We start from the raw sequence: 20,000 nt of genomic DNA, 5'->3' as shown, positions 1-20,000 counted from the left end.
ACACAATCATTGAAGGGGGCCATAATTTATGGCTTTGTCAATAAACATAGAAGAGGCGAAGCAAGTTCAACAGCAAACAGGACTTTTTCAGCACATATCAAACCAGGCTATAGCCCAATGAACGCCTACATAAAAAGACAAAACACTCGCAAGCAGGGTGACTTCTTCGGACTTGCGAGTGCTGCTGTCAAATCGATCGTATGCGGTTTGCTCATATAGTCTAGTGGTGTGGTGGTGAATTGCTGTCATGATGCGTTCAAGAGGGTAGGTCTATGTCCAGTAGTAGCCTATATTTTAATTTAACTTCTTTAATGGTAAGAGATCGCACAAGGATGGATAATGAGCGTTGTTTAAGATTAAATTACAATGCCAGACACCTTCAGATATGAGAGACCCCCTCAGATTTTTGACTTTGTTGTTTTCATGGGAGCCAGTCCTCACTCTAAGGGAGCTTGGCTCCCTCTGGCTCCCACGTAATTCGAGCACTGACACACACACACACACACACACACACACACACACACACACACACACACACACAAACACACACAAATATGTGTCTGCGGACGCCTCTGCACAGTCTGAATGTTTGGACCTGATCAACTCCAGGGGAGGCTCTGGATTAGAGAAGGTCAAAGGTCGAATGGCTGGCACAGGATCCTGAGGTCATATGTCAGAGCAAAAGACAGAGACCTCTACATACCATTCCTATTTTCTGACCTCAAAAAACATGACTTTCTGATGCCCTCACCTCTTCATCTCGCAAGAGAAACACAAAGCCTACATAGTTGAAGACTGCTCCAAAAGCCACCTTCCACCAAAGCTTATTTAGCATCATGCCTTAAAATGGGAATTTAATATATGATCTCATTGTAACGCGGTGCTAGTGGATCACTTTTCTGTTTGTGGAGAAAATGGGAGATAATGTTTGCTCAAACCTTAAATAAACTTTTGCCGCAGGGATTTTTGTTCATTATTCCTAAAATGGCTGAAATTCCTCTGGAGAGTTCTGTGCAATGGTGTGATTTTCTTTTGCCTCAGAATATTTTGTCTGTGTTTAATCCATCGCATCCACAGACGTTTCGGCATGACAGAAATATGTGTCCAGCCACTTTGCCTTCCAATGGAGGTCTATCTCCTCCTCCTCCACATTTTAAAAACACTCTTATCTTCTGTGTCTGCTATTGCTGGGTCCCGTTTAATCAACAGCCCCTCGCCTCAGGAGAGGCTTCATGTGTGTTGTTTTACAACCAAGAGCAAATGCTCTCAAGCTTCAGCAATGAAAAGGTGCCACTCTTGCCAAGTCTGCAGGCCAACTACACTCTGAAATACTGTCATAGACATGCCTGTGCCTCTTTGTTGTTTTGCCTCTTGAATTTCCCCTGGGCATCAATAAAGTCTATCTATCTATTTATCTATCTATCTTGTTTTCCTCTACATCAACTTTTTTGTTGCTATCTCTCACTGTTCTCTCTCTCTCTCTCTCTCAGTTTTCTTTCCAAGTGTACACATATACTCACGCCACACATATAAAAACAGATATCGGTACTTGTGCATTCTGTTGTAGTGATAAGCTCACAAAAATACATTCCAAGACAACGCTCTCTCTGTCTCTCTCTCTCTCTCTCTCTCTCTCTCTCTCTCTATCTCTCTCTCTTCACTGTCATTACCCTGAAGTAGAAGCCTGTTGTAAGATGTGAATTTATTGCCTGATCTGGCTCCTAACCCAAAAACCCAGTCATAATTAATCATTTGCATACTGTGGCACACAACTGCAGTCAACATTCCTCCCCACAACCACACTGAAATATTGTCTTTCAGTGTTTCAATAGGGAGAGATTTACTTGCCTCCCTATTTTGAAATAATTTTTAGTGTTTACCTCCCACGCGCACATAATTTCACAAACACATTTGTTACGGTTAACCCTTCCTAAAGTGTCTTAACACCAAACACCGAACTTTAACTCTTCCTAAAGTGTCTTAACACCGAATGTTTCTGTTTTTGGTTTGTTTTGCAGACGCTGGCGGCCGTCTCAGAGAAAGATAAAGCGGGTAAGTGTGGATGATGGATGTCATCCTTTCTTTCTTTGGGGAATGTTGGGGGTGACATGAGTCAGTAGGTTAGATATAGTCCACTCCACAATGGGCGCCATCTCTGGCTGAGTTGGCATTTTATTTTTGTTCCCCTTTGACCATTCCTCTGCACTGTCATAGTTTTGTCTTTCCTGTTGTCTTGCGGTTCTGCTTTGTTGATAGGTTGTCATCCAGTAATCACAGTGGACATTGTAAGATATATTTTACTGTGTTTGTTTTTATATTTACTTCTCAAGTAAGTCTGATCCTTGGATTTGTCTTTGTGTTTTTAGTTCTAACAATTCAGTCTGCGGTCAGGCGTTTATCTGCATGTCACCTCGTTTGGATTGAGATCTTGTGATTGGAGCCTGGAGTTTGTCTCTGTGTTGTGACCACTGGTGGAGTTTCATGATGTGTGTAGTACACCAAGTTCAGCTGGTGGCTGAGGGTGAAAATGTGTCAGATAGCAAAACACATCATACAACACTTTTCCCACAGCAGTCCATCTGTTGAAGATAAGCCCTGGACCTGCTTGCTATTCTCTAAGCCCTCTCTCTCTCTCTCTCTCTCTCTCTCTCTCTCTCTCTCTCTCTCTCTCTCTCTCTCTCTCTCTCTCATTCTCTCACTCTCTCTCTCTCTCTATCTATCTATCTATCTATCTATTTATCTATCTATCTACACTGCAAAAAATGAAATCTAACCAAGTGTTAATAATCTTTTAAGATCAAAGAATCTATTTGGTATTGTTTTTAGTATGAAAAGACTTACCTAGTGCTCTCCCGTAAGATCATTTTGACTTAATTTAAGAAGACCTTGACTTATTTTAAGGAGTCTTATCAAGACAAATTTACACTGCACTGGCAGACAAATTTGCTTGTTTTTAGGACAAATTTGCTTAACGCACTGGCAGACAAATTTGCTTGTTTTCAGGATGAGATGTCTTAAAATAAGTTTTCTTAAATTAAGTCAAATGATTTCATGAGAAAGCGAGAAAGGCAAGTCTCTTTATACTGAAAACAATACTAACTAGTTTTTTTTTTATCTTGATATAAGATTAATAACACTTGGTTACACACACACACACACACACACACACACACGCACACACACACACACACTCACACACACACACACACACACACACACACACACACACACACACACACACACACACACACACTTTCTCTCTGCCTTTCTCTCTGACACCTCAATATCTTCCAGTCTTTGCCACCCTCTCTCCCTCCCTCTTCCTCTCCCTCTCTCTGTGGTGTTTCCTGCTGTAAATCTCCCCTGCAAGACTCTGGCCCACAGAGCCTGTTAGCCTTTAGCTGTTAGTGGAGCGAGGTCATGCCTCGGACCTTTTCCTCAATGCTCAATGAACAGGGAGCTTCATAACCATCGCAGACAGATCAGCAATCTCTCAGAAAAACTCCTTCCTTGGTGTGGCATGGTGAAGTGGGCATAAAAATTTAACTTATTATAAACTATAAGTTTACCATGCAATACTAAACTAAACTAAACCATGCAATATCATCAAATACAGTATATAAATACAATAAATGTGAGTAAATACAATAACTGAGCATAATTAATATAGTTTAGTATACTGGTACTGAAATATTACATTAAGAACTCATTCTTAATGTGTTCTGTTTTCTCTGGGAGTTACTCATGGCAGTTAAGTTGAGGGAAAACTCCATCCATCCATAACTCTAGTGTCCAGTGCATCTGCTGTAATCTGGGCTGTCATTGGTGTGTGCTGGAATTTAGGATCTGGAGACTGATGCGTTTTCTATGGTCCCTATCATCAGATCCTGATGATCTTTGGCAGCTTGGCACCCTCAGCATTCTCCACAGATGTTTGTCACCCTCTTAAGCACTGGATGAGGACTAATTTGAGCTATGTTGCTAACCACAGGCTAACCACAGGCAGGCAAGTCATCTGCAGTATTTCTCTCCTACTTGTAGAAAGGTGGAGACAAACTGCAAACATCAGCAGGAGATAAGTCATTTACTGAAAAGAACCATTATCGGCTGTAGTGTAGTGTTTAAGACTGTGTGTGTGTGTGAGTGTTTATGCGTGTGCATGCACCAAACAAAATGTTTCCGTAAAAGTCTAGTGAGGAGGCCCTGGCCGTTGCGCAACTGGCTGGGGTGCCTGCACTGTACGCCGGCGACCCTGATTTGATTCCCGCCCCGTGGTCCTGTCCGGATCCCACCCGAACTCTCTCTCCCACTCACTTCCTGTCATTCTCCACTGTCCTGTTGTATTAAAGGCATAAAAGCCCAAAAATATATAAAAGTGAGGCTACATACCCAGTTTGCCCACCAAGTTTCATGTGCCCCGGTGTTACGGTGTGTGGGGAATTGTTCAGAAATTCAGGAAACAAGTGACGAGAAAATTTTTTTTTTGACAATCCCTACAATGAGTAGATGAGTCAGATCAATACTAGCCTATATGCTAGTAGTGTCATATCCTTGTCAGCCTAGTGCCAAACCTTTGGGGTTTCTTAATGTGCCCATCAGCCATAGCGCTGGTACCGGAACACACGGGGAGGGGGTCAGGAATGTGTGTGCGGCTAGCCGGACCGTCAGACGTCCGGTTGGGGGTCTCAACACACACACACACACACTTGGGCCTGTGTGTAGAGCCGGGAGACAATGCTGGAGAGCATCCAGAGGCGGACCCGTCTCCCACCACTGTCTGCCTGCCTGCTGGGAGACACTCTGTGCCTCTCACGCTACAGCTTGTGTGTGTGTGGGTGTGTGAGCGTGTGATTCGTTCTTTCATTCTGTTTATGTGTGTTTTTGTGTGTGAATCTGTTTATATGTGTGTGTAAATCTGTTTATACTGTATATATTTGTGTGTGTGTTTGTTTGTGTGCGTGTGTGTGAGATTCTTTCATCATTCATCTGTTTATATGTGTGTGTGTGTGTATGTGTGTGTGTGTGTGTGTGTGTCTATGTGTGTGTGTGTATGTTTGTATGTTCTTTTGTATGCACATCACATGCAAATGTATCAGCAGTTGTGCATGTGTGTGCCAACTGTTTTGTGTGTTTTTCTGCTTGTATTGTTGAGTTCAGCAACAGCCACCACAAACAGCAACCACAAACAATACTCCACAATAAGGCACCATATCTTCCCATTGTTATCATGGTGGTATGGCCCTCTGTTCCATCCTAATGAAAGGCCATGTCCTAACCCCTGTGGTAAGGGCCCTCCCTGTCTCCTCACACCCTTATAAAGGGCCATTCTGGCAGTTAAGTAACCCGGGGGAGCTGGGTCTGGTTGGTAACCCATGGCAGCGGGCCCGCGGACTCGGCCTGCCCAGGGGCTGGAGGTGGTAGTTATGTAACGACCCCGCTCCAGAGCCACACGCCGGACATGACAGGGGCCAGGGGACAGGGCCCAGAGATGAGCACAAAGAGCAGTGTTCATGTCGCATCAAAGCCCCCGCTGTGCCATACAAAGGCCCGCACGCATACACACACACACACTCACACTCACACACACACACACACACACACACACACACACACACACACACACACACAAACACACACACAAACACAAACACAGATGTACACACATAGACTCAAACACACACACACACAAAACACACACACACACACACACACACACACACACACACACACACACACACACAGGGGGAATTTGCTGGGTACATCACACTGACCCTGCCTATGACCAGATGCACCCCAAAACCAAAACTGCACAGTCCATGTACATGGCTCCATTCCACTTCCAGGCAATGGATGTGAGTTAAGAAGATTCTATGATGTTATGTTAGATGTTATGTACTTTGAATTCTGTCCAAGGTATAGCAGAAACCAGGATTTGTGATCGGTATGGAATTTGGATGTATTGCTTCTCTGTAGTCTCTAATAACTCTTCAATTGATCATACATAATAACAAAACTCAGCTGGACATATCAAAGTAAGATGGACGTTTAAAGTGTCATAGTATCCATATGTATCCCAGACGTAGTCAGCATTCCCTGCAGATCTGTGGTTTCATGGCCCATTCCTTTGTCCTGGAGGTGAAGATGAAGGAAATTTGGGTTCCTGGAATACCAGGAAGTGTTGACTCATGGGAAAGTTTGCACAATCCGTCTCATGTTTGCATGCCTAAGGAATAATCAAGGCCACACTCTGCATTGGAGGCTATATCTGGAGTGCACTCTCTAAGTGGGAAAGTTCATGTGGGTATGCGTTTCATCCAAGGTCACTTTCCTGAGAAGTCACTCAACCAAACTAATGGAACGCTTAAAAGACAAACAGACACATTTATTCCAGAAAAAGTTGCATATACATGTGTAAAGTACAAGTAACTCGTGGACTCTCTGTTTGTCATACACAGCCAGACGTGCTTATTCCATGAGGCCCTCATGTACAAGGACCTCCATAAAAGCCTGGTTTGTTTGTGATGCAGAAGCTGAAGTCATTCCCAAGTACTTCCAGACATACCTGCAGCTTACCGTAAGCATGCTTAAGAGGTCAGACCAACCTTATATAACATGGAATCGAGGTCACGGACACACACACACACACACATAATATATATGTGTATATATATATATATATATACACACAGTACTTCTGCTGACAGAGCCCTCTGTACACGGCTCTCGGTTACAGATAGTGACCTGACTTCCCGTTCCTATGACATCCTATCGTTTTGAACAGGAAGTTCCGCTTGTGTGCTCTCTTGGCAACAAAACAGGAACAAGAGATAAAAGGGGGAAAGGGGGCGGGGGGGGGGGGAGTTGGGTAGGATGCAGTGAAGAGTACAGAGACAGAGAAAAGGGCTTTGATTGTGTGCGAAAGACCACTCGCTGAGCAGCAGTACACAGAGGGAGCAAATTAATTGCTAACCTCTCAATTAGAGCCCCCTTTGCTCCACCTCACTGGCCTCCTGCATTGCCATTTGAAACATCTCTCTCACTCCTCTTTCTCTCTTCCTCCTCTTCTTCTTCTTCTTCTCTCTCTCTCTCTCTCTCTCTCTCTGTCTCGTCTCTGCGGGTCTTTTGATGTGCGCTCACCCTCCAGGAGCAGTCTTCATTCCTCCAACCCCTCAGCCCTCCAACCCTGTTCCTCTTCCTTTGGGTCTGGCCGTGGGGCTTGAACAATGGCTTCTTTAGTTCCTCCTCATCCAGCCCCCACCGCCCACCTCTCCTCTGCCCCATCACCTGCACCTGAGGCTGGGGGGGCTGGGGGGCTCGGGAGGGGCTTGAGTCGGGGAGGAGAGCCGGCGGGCTAGAGGGATGAAAGAAAGCTGGTGGAGGGGATGAAAGAAGAGGCCCCTGTCAGCGAAGCGCTTCAGTGGGTGTCAGTGGTGTGACCTGCCAAACATGCCAGCCCAGGGAGGGGGCCTGTGTGTGTGTGTGTGTGTTTGTGTGTGTGTGTGTGTGTGCGTGTGTTCTGTGTGTAACTCCCTGACAATGCAGCTCAACGAGTTTGGGGTCTTTTTGCCATCACAATGTGGTCATTCTCTCTTCACACTCTCCCATCACTTGACAGAGTTAGAGTTGGATGAGAATTAGCCTGGTATCTCATTATGATTATGATATTTTCATTCTATCTGTGCCTCAGTCTACTTCTGCCTCATGTGTGGGAATCTGTCTGTGCACAAGCCCCTTATTTTTTCCCCGACACTATCTATTCATCTTCCCTTATCTCTTATCCCGTGTATGCCTACATCTTCCTCTCTCCCTCTCTCTCTCTCTCTCTCTCTCTCTCTCTCTCTCTCTCTTCCTGAGCTGAGGATAAAGAAGACAATGTTAGAGCCAAAGCATGTGATTTGTGTCATGAGGGTCTGATGGTATCTCCTCAGATGACAACCAAAGGCTCTTTGATGCCACTGAATGGTCAGTTAATGAGCGAAAACACTGTGGCAGTGCTTTCAATCATGTGGATCTCTTCCTCTCAGTATTTTGCTCCATTGGCATGACAAAAACACATTCATATCTTTTATATCCTCATATGATGCATCTCACAAAGCAAGCAGAATGTGGCCTCTGTTTCTTTATATATCTTTGCCCCAGTTTATCTTCACCTTCCTTTCAAACATTGTCCTTGCTGCCTTGTGTCCATTTCTGGCTTTGATGAATGGAGTTTTTTGTTTTGTTTCTTTTTCCTTGATTGTGAGGGTGGAGGTCCAGAGAGGAGACGACGAGGGTGTGATCTATTAATAGATCCCAGGGTGTGTACACAAGGCTCACAATGGCCAGGATGATCCCTACTACTGAGATCAGGACCTGACCCACGCAGGCTGCATATATAACACCAATAGAGATTTTAACGACCCACCCACACAGTATGGAGCACTCACCAAGCACACAGACTGGCCTTTAACTGTATGCATGTGCATCCAACAAGGTGAGAGGAAGTTCAGTACCTCACTTCCTGTTTGGCTTTTTAAATGGAACGTAACCTGGAAAGATATTCCTCATTTCCTGTCACATTTAGAAGTGTTTTCGTAAGTTAACACTTTACTCAGAACATAACATGTCTCTCTTCATTTTTTTTTTGAGACCGTATACAGTGCAGGGAAATACACAAGTCTTACCAACACAGTATAATGGACTTTCCGGACTGCCCCTATGGGGGGGTTTCCACATTATAGGAGCAGTGAGTGGACCGGGTCTTGAATCCTGTGGAACCCCCTAATTTTAGACTGTGGTCTTGCTCTGTTTCCTTTTCTTATTTGTAAAGTGGGCTATATTTGTCATTATGCCAGTTCATGTTTTTGGTGTTTCCAGCCGCATGGCTTGAACAATAGGATCTTGTGGCTTTTCGACCGACTCAGGACTCCAGACTGAGCCCTGTGTTTTCCAGGTCAGTTTTAATGTGGGATGACTGGAAGACAGGAAACCGGGACATTGTTAGACACATTGGACACATTGTTGGGCAGATAGGTGAATATCTGGCTTGGATGACAGATTACACTACACTGACAATTAGCTCAATTTAGCTCCCAATGGATAAGTTATCCTGCTACTGGTTAGCATTTTTTGCCAGATTGATTTGTTCTGATTTGAAGGTGTTTCTATTTCATACCAAAGCAAATTATTCCAGAACTGCATTGCAATAGAGCTTGGTATGATGTGGTATGATGATGTGATGGATATTGACCTGACAGAGGGTGATGTTTAATATGACACAAATAAAATAAAACATCAGATTGACTGATTATGTGTCACCACATTCAACAAATGCAAAATCTCAATTTGTAAACTTAAAATATTGACTTGTCCTACACATACAGTAGGTCATAGTTCACCTCTATTACCACTGCATATTTCATTACCTTCATTATCATCAGCATCACCATTTAACACTCAACTTCCTCTTTTTTTACAAGTAAAAAGAAATGTTCTGTGCTGTTTCAGGGTGTTCCACAGAGTCCTGTGCAGGATATGTTTCTTTTTGTGCCAGTTCTTTCATATAGATTCCACCCTTCCTGCCTAACGCCTAAGTCCCTCACAGTCTACATGTACTCCACAAGTGGCTAGAATGGTAAGGAAGGCGGCTCTCTGTTTGTGTAAGAGCACATTCCAAGGCCACTCGTCAGCTTGCTAGCCCAAGATCCACTCAAGAGACCCCCACACACACACACCCCACCCTTCTGACACACTTTCTCTCCTGTCTGCTTCCTGTTCCCTCCAGTACACTGAGAGGTCCATTTATGCTTGGATACTTCCACTGGTGTTAAGTAAAGAAGGCTGAGGTGAGCTCCAACACGTGTTAAGAATGCACTAAGAGCACACAAACCCCATAACCTTCCAAATTAAACTCCGACGGTCACTTCCTGTCCGCAAGGCTGTGCCTATAACAGGAGCCTTGTCCCTCGGAGCCTTGGCCTAATAACTGCTAGTCAGGAATGTTGTTGCCATTCCAAGGCCTTTGCTGAATTGCTGCCATGTGATAAGCAGCTGATGACCGTGATGGATGATGCCATGTCTGCAGCGACAGGGTGTCTTTCCAGGTGTCCCCCTGTGAGGTTGATTTTGATTTGCCCCTGAGGTGTGCTTGTTAGAATCTGCTATAGCAAAGACTAGCCGCCATACTCTGGGACCATGAACAGGAAGTGGTCCTACACAAAAGGGAGTGCACAACAGGAATTCGGACTCCCACTCCAGGAAGTGGCCAGAGCACCCTCACTCTCTTTATGAAAGAGATTAGAAACAAACTCATTTATGAGCTGACTAATAATAATAATAACATTTCCCTAGCAAGATTGTTGAGTTGAGACTGAGAAATGTTAAGGAAGATATTCTTAACACTGGATTTGAACATCTAGTTGAGTTGGAAGACTCTGACACATTTTATTTGAAATGTTAGACTTACATTTGATTTTATAAATTCTAAAGTTTAACAGCATCAAAAATGTGTCTCTGGAATGGATGTCAATATTGCTAAATATTAATGTTGGATTGTTAGCCATGTCTGTTAAAACCACTTAAAGTTGACTAGTTTCACATTACTCAAACATAGTCTTGAATTACAGTTGTAAAATGCACAAGTAGTTGTAATACAGTCATGGAGTATGTGTATATGTGTGAATGTATTCTACAAGTCCAGAGCAGGGGGATGGCTATGACTGTAGGGTCAGTGCCCCCCGTAATTTTGTGTTGCTGGGCAGATTTTGTGTGAGGTAGTGGATTGGGGAAAGGGATTATGAGGGGTGAAGAGAGCTGCTGGTCCCACTCCAGCAGTGCCTCTCGGTAAATCTTGCATAATTCACTGCCTGAGACAACCAGCCTCACCATCCAGATAATGAATCTGCTCTCTCTCAGCAGCAGGGGCGGAGCCAGACATTGTAAACATTCGGGGCTTAGCCCATTTCATTTTTTTTTTAAATAACCCCCTAAATAATGACTTCTAGTGAATTTTGTGTAAACTAATGGACACATTGAGACTTAAAAAATGTGAAACTAACATTCAACAGATTCAAGGTATCTGACTGGCACAACACTGTGTAAAATTATAGTTTTGGGTCTTGCAAGAGGCAATCTGTTCATATCTGTTTAGCATGTACTTAGTTAATTAAGCGTTTCTTATGGTTTGTATATTATAGTATTTGTTTATTTTCATTAGGCTATTGTTTGATATGACATTATTGTTTATTATTGCTATTCTCCTTCTTCCTCTTCCCTGATCTCATCTGTGTGACAAATATATAGAATATCTTATACTATAATACATAATATTATGATATAATTACAGTATGGCCAGTCATCATGATACAAGGGTATTTTAGAAGGAATGCATTATCATCTTGACATAGGCGTTTCTAAATTATATTAATTTTGTAATTTAGCAGGATTATTCATAGGTTTCATCAGGCCCCTTTACACAGGTGCATAAAATCAAGCACCTAGATTATGAATGCAGACTGCATGGTGCTTGATTAACACACTTATGGAAAGGGCCCTTTCCTCTCAATATATCATTGTAATGTTTTTTTTTTTTTAGTTAATAATTAGTTAGGCAGCCAAAACAACATAACATGACTTTTATATTTATGTGGACTCTTGGATTATAAGATCTGTGGTGGTGGATAGGATATCAACAAGGTTTTAAGGTAGGCTAACAGTTAACATTATTTTGTGCAACATATGACACTGAAAAGTTGACATGGGCAGATAACTGTTTCTGACATTTCAAAACAGTGTAGCCTAATTTATTACAAGACGAGGATCACTTTGTTTTGGGAGCTGGAATTTCTTATTCTGCAGTAGGCTTAGCTAGCCTATGAGAGTATTGAATTTGCCTTTTCCGCCGACGAACGAGGACATTTAACGTTAACGTTAAGCATTTAGGGAGCTAGCCAAGTAGCCTAACGTTAGCCTGTCTAACTGACTGAAAGCTCTTAACGTGAAATCACCAACCTGAAACAACACCATCCGTCAGTTCACTGGGCGATGCTGTTGCTTGAACGGAGCTGGGTGGTCTTTTGAAAAACTTTCTAATATCCATAACGTTTCAACAACATGTACACAAAGTGTTTTATCACAGACTGTAAAAGTGACAGACTTCTGACAGAGGCTTTTTGGAACACCGAAGCCATGACGTAGCATTGTCAAGGCAGCATTTTCACTGGATCTAAACAGAATCAATCTAACCATTGAAATCACCATAGCGGATAGCCCAGAGACGTGGAATAGATCGTGTAGCAAGTCAAATTATTTTTCAATTTTGGGCTTTGAAAATAAGGGATATATTTCCTCAGTAATAGAGCATTTGGTGACATTTATAGAGAAACCGAGGGGAAGTTATATTGGAAATAAGAGTTGCCGGGAATTTAAAACACTAAAAAAAGATACGGGGCTTTTGAAAAAAGATTCGGGGCTTAAGCCCCCTAAGCCACCCCCTAGCTCCGCCACTGCTCAGCAGGTGGTGGCGGAGGCTTACAGGGTCAGATTTCTGATTTCTCTCTGTCTCTCTCTCTCCCTCTCTCTCTCTGTCTCTCTCTCCCTCTCTGTCTCTGTTTCTCTCTCCCTCTCTGTCTCTGTTTCTCTCTGTCTTTCTCTCCCTCTCTGTCTCTCCCTCTCTGTCTCTCTCTCTGTATCTCTCTCTCTCTCCCTCTCTGTCTCTCTATCTCTTTCCTTCTCTTTCAGTGTCTTTCTTTCCTTCTCTTTCTGTACTTCCCTATCCAGCCTCCATGCTTAAATGTAAATCCCCATGTCTGATGAAAGATAACTCTGATCTAAGGAATTTGCGTGTGTGCGTGCGTGTGTGTGTGTATGGGTTGGTGGTGTGTGTGCAGTTTTATGGTCCTGTGTCATGTTGAGGGTGCGTGGGTGTGTGTGTGTGTGTGTACACATGGTGGTCTTTTGTAACTAGAGAGTAATTACTGAAATGAGAGTGGGGCAGATTCAGGTTGCAAAGAGACTTGAGGCCCCAAGGAACCTTCTACAGATGGTCACATCAAAGTCACACACACATTACTTTCCCTCTTCACAAATTCACATACGCTGACAGACAGACAGACTGACACACACACACACACACACACATACACACACACACGCACACACGTACACACACACATCTCTGCTGTCTAAGTGTAGTTGTAAATGTCGCACATTTGGAGTGCATTTGGAACTTTATAATGAAACAAGCCACACAGTGGTGCAAGTCCACAGAATGAATCAGTGAGATGTGTGTTCAGCCATGTTCAGGGGCAGAAAGGAGTCAGTGAGGTGTGTGTTTAGGCTGAGAGGAGTCAGTGAGGTGTGTGTTCAGCCATGTTCAGGGGCAGAAAGGAGTCAGTGAGGTGTGTGTTTAGGCTGAGAGGAGTCAGTGAGGTGTGTGTTCAGGCTGAGAGGAGTCAGTGAGGTATGTGTTCAGTCAGGTTCAGGGGCTGAGAGGAGTCAGTGGCAGGCTGGCGGGGGTGGGGGTGGGGGTGTTATGTCTGATGTGATGGATGTGAATTAGTCTATGGCCCAGCCCTGATATAGATTTACAGTGCTGTGCAGCTGGAGATGGTGGACACACCTCATCGTGGTGTCATGGAAGGAAGGAGCGCTTTTGGTTTTGTATGCGTTTGCTTCTCTTCATTTACATTAGTTTTACATTTATTTCTAAAGGGAGAATGGACGCAGTGACTGAATAAGTGAGAAAGCATGTGTGTGTGTGTGTGTGTGTGTGTGTGTGTGTGTGTTGCTCTGTGTGTGTGTGTGTGTGAGAGAGAGAGAGAGAGAGAGAGAGAGAGAGAGAGAGAGATGTCCCATTAGGAAAGAAGTTGTTCCAAAATAGCATTCACACGGGATGCTGTGAAAGTCAAGCACAAACAGCAGCATTGCTGGCTGCTTGCTCTTTCTGTTGCAGAATGAGGACCTAAGAGAAAGCATGCTCCTCTGCCAGAGCAAACTGCCTAGCAACTGCTCGCGTCGGGCATAGAAGGATGCTGTGTACTCTGCTGTGAGTAACACTCTCAGCAGGTCCTGTGAAAGGAGAGAGAGGTAGAGAGAGAGAGCGGACTCACTAATGTGGCCTTCTTGAAAATTCACACAGCAGAACAAGCTGAGTACCACTCTCTCTCTCTCTCTCTCTCTCTCTCTCTCTCTTCCTCACCAAGGCTTTCTCTCAGACACACACATACACACACCAACACACACACACACACAAGCAGATCACTGAATAGAGCGATGTTGCAGCAGCACTCCGTTCCTGCTCAGACAGCATATGCCGCATGAGAGAGAGAGAGAGTGAGAGAAGAGAGGAGAGAGAGAGGAGAGTAGACGATGAGAGAGAGAGAGGGAGAGAGAGAGAGAGGAGAGTAGACGATGAGAGAGGGAGAGGGAGAGAGGACCAGACAGAACAGCGGCGGGAGGGAAGCGGCGTAGCAGGGAGTGTTCACAGGGCCTCTTCTGACAGGACGGAATCAGAAGCGGTCAGCAGAACCATGTCTCACACGATGCGTCTGCTGCTCCTGCAGCGCTCCTTCAGTGACCACATCAGGTACTCCACCTCGCGAGCCCTGAACCTGATCAACAAAACCTCCCCACACAGGAGGGGCGCAGGTGGGTCTCAGTGTGTGTGTGTGTGTAAGAAAGGGTGTGTGTGTGTGTGTGTGTGTGTGTGTGTGTGTGTGTGTGTGTGTGTAATAGAGGGTGTCGTGTGTGTGTTGTGTGTGTGTAAGAGAGGGTGTCGTGTGTGTGTGTGTGTGTGACAAAGAGAGAAATAGAGGGGGGGGGGGGGGGTTACTGCGGGTGTAGGTGTGTGTGCAAGTGTCACACCTTGGGTTGTTCATATGCTGATCCCTGGCTTGGTCCATTGAAGAGTCAGCAGTGATCTATGGTGAGCACGGGACAGGACACTAGTGTTTTAGACCTCCGCGGTTGCTGTGTTGTCAGATGAGCCAGTTGTTGCTCAGGCTGCAGCACTGATGTCATCCTCTCCCTGTCTGTGCTGTACCCCTGCACCCCTGCAGCTGCATGCTGTCCTCTCTAGGAACTATTCTCTGGCTCGTGCCCCGCAATGCACCCGGCTGCTGACTCCATAGTGTGGGCAGATTATTATATACAGTACTGTACATCAGGCTACTGGCTCTCACTGATTAGCTGATTAGCACTGGCTGTGTGTTAGCATGCTGCTATCCCTTCTGTCCAGACAAGAAGTCTCTTGAATGCTAATTACTGGTGAAAGATGCATTACATACAGTATGTGCTCAGTGGTTGTAGTTACAAGAGTGTCTGTCTCTCTCCGTATCTGTGTGCGTGTGGATTGAAGGTGGACTCTTTAGGCGCCTGTCTCTGCTGGGACAGAAAGTGCTCTGTCATCCCTCACCACTGAATGTGTGTGTGTGTGTGTGTGTGTGTGTGTGTGTGTGTGTGTGTGTGTGTGATACCCTTTTGGGAGTGGTTCAAGACAGCTTCTATGATGTCAATTTCAAAGTGTAGCACTGGCTGACAAGAGATTCGGAGAGAACAAATTGGTTGGAGTGTGTTGTGTTGTAAGGCAGGATTGGTTTGACTTGATTACTACCGAGGAAACATACTTTATGACTTAGTTGTGCTTTTGAGTTTTGAGGGTTTTGAGTCATTTCATTGCTATGGCTGGGTGAGGTTTGACAGTATGTGTGAGGCAGTGGAAGAGAGTGAGTGAGTGAGTGAGTGAGTGAATAAGTGAGTGAGTGAGTGAGTGAGTGAGTAAATGTGAGTGAGTGAATAAGTGAGTGAGTGAGTGAGTGAGTGTGTGTGTGAGAGATGCACGGCTCTGTGCCACTGAGAGTACTTACTGTGTTTGCTAGAGTGCACAACACTCCTTCAGTCTCATCCATTAATGATGAGAGATAGCAAGAGGGAGTTAGAGAGGAGGGGGAAAAGAATGGACGCAGTGACTGAATAAGTGAGAAAGTGTGTGTGTGTGTGTGTGTGTGTGTGTGAGAGAGAGAGAGAGAGAGAGAGAGAGAGAGAGATGTCCCATTAGGAAAGAAGTTGTTCCAAAATAGCATTCACACAGGATGCTGTGAAAGTCAAACACAAACAGCAGCATTGCTGGCTCCTGAGCTTGCGTACCACATTGAAATATTTATGCATCCCTCTCTATGGGTAGGGTTATTTTTTAAAACACTGTCAAGCAACGGCATGGAATTGAGATCAGCTGTAGAAGTGGCATGCTCCATATCTGAGATGTTTGTGCACATTGCATAAGGTTTTAGTTCACGTTAGCTCATCATGATGCATTCACCCATACACTGTGTCATGCATGGCCCACACTAAAAAGTTAATGTACTGTATGTTAGGGTTCCTTTGAAGCTGCAGCTGGTGTGTGTGTGTGTGTGTGTGTGTGTGTGTGTGTGTCTGTGTGTGTGTGTGTGTGTGTGTGTGTGTGTGTGTGTGTTTACAACGCGATGTGCGTGTGTGTGCCCCATTATTGTTCCCAGAGTGTTATCCAGCACAGGACACTGTGGCTGTTATTGCTATGCTCAGGTTGAATCTTCACTGATAACGCTAAGTGTGCTAACCATACCCTTTCATGCAGGCTCATCAGATTCAATTGCTAATGGGCTAGCTTAGCCTTCTGCCCTCTGATAGCGCTGAGCCAGCGCACATCTGGCTGTAGCATGATAACAGCACTGAGGAGGCAAAGACTCTCAGAGCTGTAATAAGCCCTCCTCAGTTGTTCCTGTGCTTATCACTTTGTTGCCTCCAGTTTGCATCGTGTTTATCTCCATCTGGTGTCGGTGGTCTTTGATTGCAGTTGTCACTGTAATGATGTGTCAAATACCTTACATTATACGCTCACACTTGTGCCTGGCAGACACTGTGTGCTGCTAAATCCATGCTGACAGTAAAATAAGCAGCTTCGGTCGGTCTATTTTGCAGTGTTAGCTGTATCTTACTGTAGCAGATTGTCGTGCCCCATGTAGCCTCCTTGCTCTGTAAGTGTAGAGGGCACATATTCTCAGAAGATGGGCTGTTATAAATCTCTCTGTGGCATTCACTATCTTTGACGTCACCTTTTGACTCCTGCGCCACCTCAGACTTTTCTTTAGGAGACTGTCAGATCTTCAGACTCTGGGTCAGTCCATCTGGTTTTGTCTGTCAATGAGAGAGAGACAGAGACACAGAGAGAGAGAGAGAGAGAGAGAGAGAGAGAGAGAGAGAGAGAGAGAGAGACAGAGAAAGAGAGAGAGAGTAGGGTGATGTATGGCCTCCTCTGCAGTCTGAAGACAGTTATGTGATATTATGTGAACCACTCCTCCCCTGCTGTTCCTGTAAATGTACATCAAAAGATGCCAATGATAGGAAGTGGGTCAAAGAAATGGAAGGCATTTAATTAAAATGTGTATGAGTGTGAGTGTGTGTGTGTGTGTGTGTGTGTGTGTGTATGTGTGTGTGTGTGTGTTGGCTTTTTCTGTCTCCTCTCTTTAACTTACATTCTCTCTATCTCTCTATCTCTCACAGTTTAATGTGAATGATAGCTGTTGTTTCTAATTAAATCATAATGAAGGGGAAATTCCTCTGCATCAGAGAGAGAGAGAGAGAGAGAGAGTAGAGGGATGTGGTGTACTCGTGGTGCACAAATAGGGTCCAAGTGGAACCACAGTGAATGCCTCACACACATTCACACACACACACACACACACACACACACACACACACACACACACACACACACACACACACACACACACACACACACACACACATATATAAGTACATACACAAAGCAAGAAATACTTGATATATCCTTCCCCTTGTACTCACTCACAAATCAAGTGGACCTGACAGCAGAACACACTCTCCTGAGAGTATCTCAGGGAATACTGAAGGGAGGGGTGAGCTATCTCTCTGATTTTTTTGTTTGGTCCTTGGTTAAAATATAATGTGCGTTGTTTTGGACAAAAACATCTGCTAATAAAATGAAATATAAACATAAACATAAACAAATGTGACTTCCTGCGTAATCGCTGACTGCACCTTTAAGGGAGTCATGTGTTGGCAGAGTGTATCACCACATCTTGATTTTTCAGTTCTTCTTCACCAACATGAAATACTGCAGAGGCTTTCTCAGCTTTCTCAGAGGGGTGTTGATGGATAGCCTTCATTTAAGAGATGGATGCAAAAGTGACAGATCAAGGAAGGAAGAGAGTGCAAATGAGTTTGAAGAAGAAAATGAAATTGCAAACCGAGGCCACAATTTAATCAAGCAATCTCGCAAAGGAATGCCATTAGTTTCCCGAGGCAAGCTGTGGTCACTGAGTGGACATGGAGAAGAACGAGAACAGGAAAAAGGCTCTTCTAACACACTCTCTTCTCAAGAGTGACCTTACAGAGGGTAGACTATACAGACTTTTATGCAGTCAGATCCATATCCAGTGACCATTCATTTGCCAGCAGTCAGTTTGTTAATCCTATCCACACACACACACACACACACACACACACACACACACACACACACACACACATACTCACGCACACTCACACACACACACACGCACATACACATACACACACACACACACACACACACACACACACACACATACACACACACACACTCACACACACACACACACACACACACTCACACACACACACACGCACATACACACACACACTCACACACACACACACACACACGCACACAGCACCACTCACATCCTCCAAGGATGGAGACAACATGGGCAGATTGGCAAACGGGAAATGAAAGAATCCTGTTCAAGGAAGAAACAAAGAAAATGTTCTCTCTTGACTTCTACCATTCTTTCCCCCCGTTTCAGATGATGGTGTGGTCATGTCTGCTCTATGAGCTGAGGAATGAAAGGCATGTGCTCTTCTTCCTTTGAACCAAATCTAAAGGTCAGAGGTCAGAGGAGTCAAAGGCCAACAGGAAACCAGGCAAATGGAGACTCAGAGCACCCAAAAATATAAAGGCTTCAAAATAACCCGTCAGAAAGCAAAAGAAAAACTTGATAAATGTCATATATAACATCATGTTACTGTCCGCAAGAATAAACAACTCTTTCAGAGTGGTTTCATAACAGCTGCCCCCATCCGCTCAGTTGTGAAGGCCAACTTTCAGAAGCACACTATTGTTGCCATGGAGATCACAGTGACATAATGTATTGAGGCAAACAACCTCTATTATACAATTTCCGCCATTGTGAATTTGTATTCAATTGTAATTGTATTAATTTGATTTGGTCTGCGTAGCTGGTACATTATCTGGCGCCTTGCTGGGATGGGGAGGGAAACAGAGACACTAATGGAGATTGCATGCAGATGAGGATCACTGCCACTGCTGATACAAAGACACACACACACACACACACACACACACACACACACACAAGGTCATATAGCACACATGCCACTGACTCTGGAGTAGCAAATGGAAGATGACTCTGGAGTGTCTGAGCAAAATGGACTTATGTAACATCATAATGCATTACTTAACCCAGGTCAAACAGAATGGAGGAGAATTAAACTAAATGAAGGTATGAGAGACCCAAACATGAGTCAGCACACCTACGTCACTGCAGTTTGGAGAGGGAGTACATTTAGGTAGTGTTCTCCAGGACTAGGGTCTCTAAAAGAATGACTGGAACTACAAATGAAATCCTCAACAGCTGTGTGTGTGTTTGTGTGTCCATGTCTGTGTATGTGTGTGTGTGTGTGTATCCATGTCTGTGTGTGTGTGTGTGTGTGTGTGTGTGTGTGTGTGTGTGTGTTTCTCTTTGCGTGTGCGATCGCGTGTTTGAGTGCTGTCTTGGGCTCTGCTTGAGAGTGGTGGCAGGTGGTTGCGTTTTGGCCACCCTGGCTAGCTAGTTTGGCCCTCTGTGGCTCCATTTGACTTTTCCATTGCTGAAGTTTCTCAACCGAACACAGCGATGACCCTGCTGGCCCCATGGCAACGCTCTGCTGAGCCATGACTACTTCCTTTT

At 44.5% G+C, this 20,000-nt stretch overlaps 1 protein-coding gene across 1 annotated transcript in view; it reads left to right on the top strand.

Moving 5' to 3' along the window:
* The window catches only part of dlc1 (DLC1 Rho GTPase activating protein), a 99,371-nt gene that overhangs the window by 23,498 nt on the left and 55,873 nt on the right, over positions 1 to 20,000 (top strand). The window contains exon 2 of the mRNA XM_076295013.1: positions 2,019 to 2,052. The gene's annotated coding sequence lies outside the window, so the exon portion shown is untranslated. The remainder of the gene's footprint in view (positions 1 to 2,018; positions 2,053 to 20,000) is intronic.

This window comes from Alosa pseudoharengus, unplaced genomic scaffold (genome assembly GCF_046254945.1).
Source record: "Alosa pseudoharengus isolate Yale_2024_CS ecotype anadromous, Long Island Sound unplaced genomic scaffold, YU_APseudo_1.1 YU_APseudo_1.1_scf_2, whole genome shotgun sequence".
NCBI lineage: Eukaryota > Metazoa > Chordata > Actinopteri > Clupeiformes > Clupeidae > Alosa > Alosa pseudoharengus.
The sequence above is the reverse complement of the archived record's forward strand: the minus strand, read 5'-3'. Positions and strand labels throughout refer to the sequence as shown.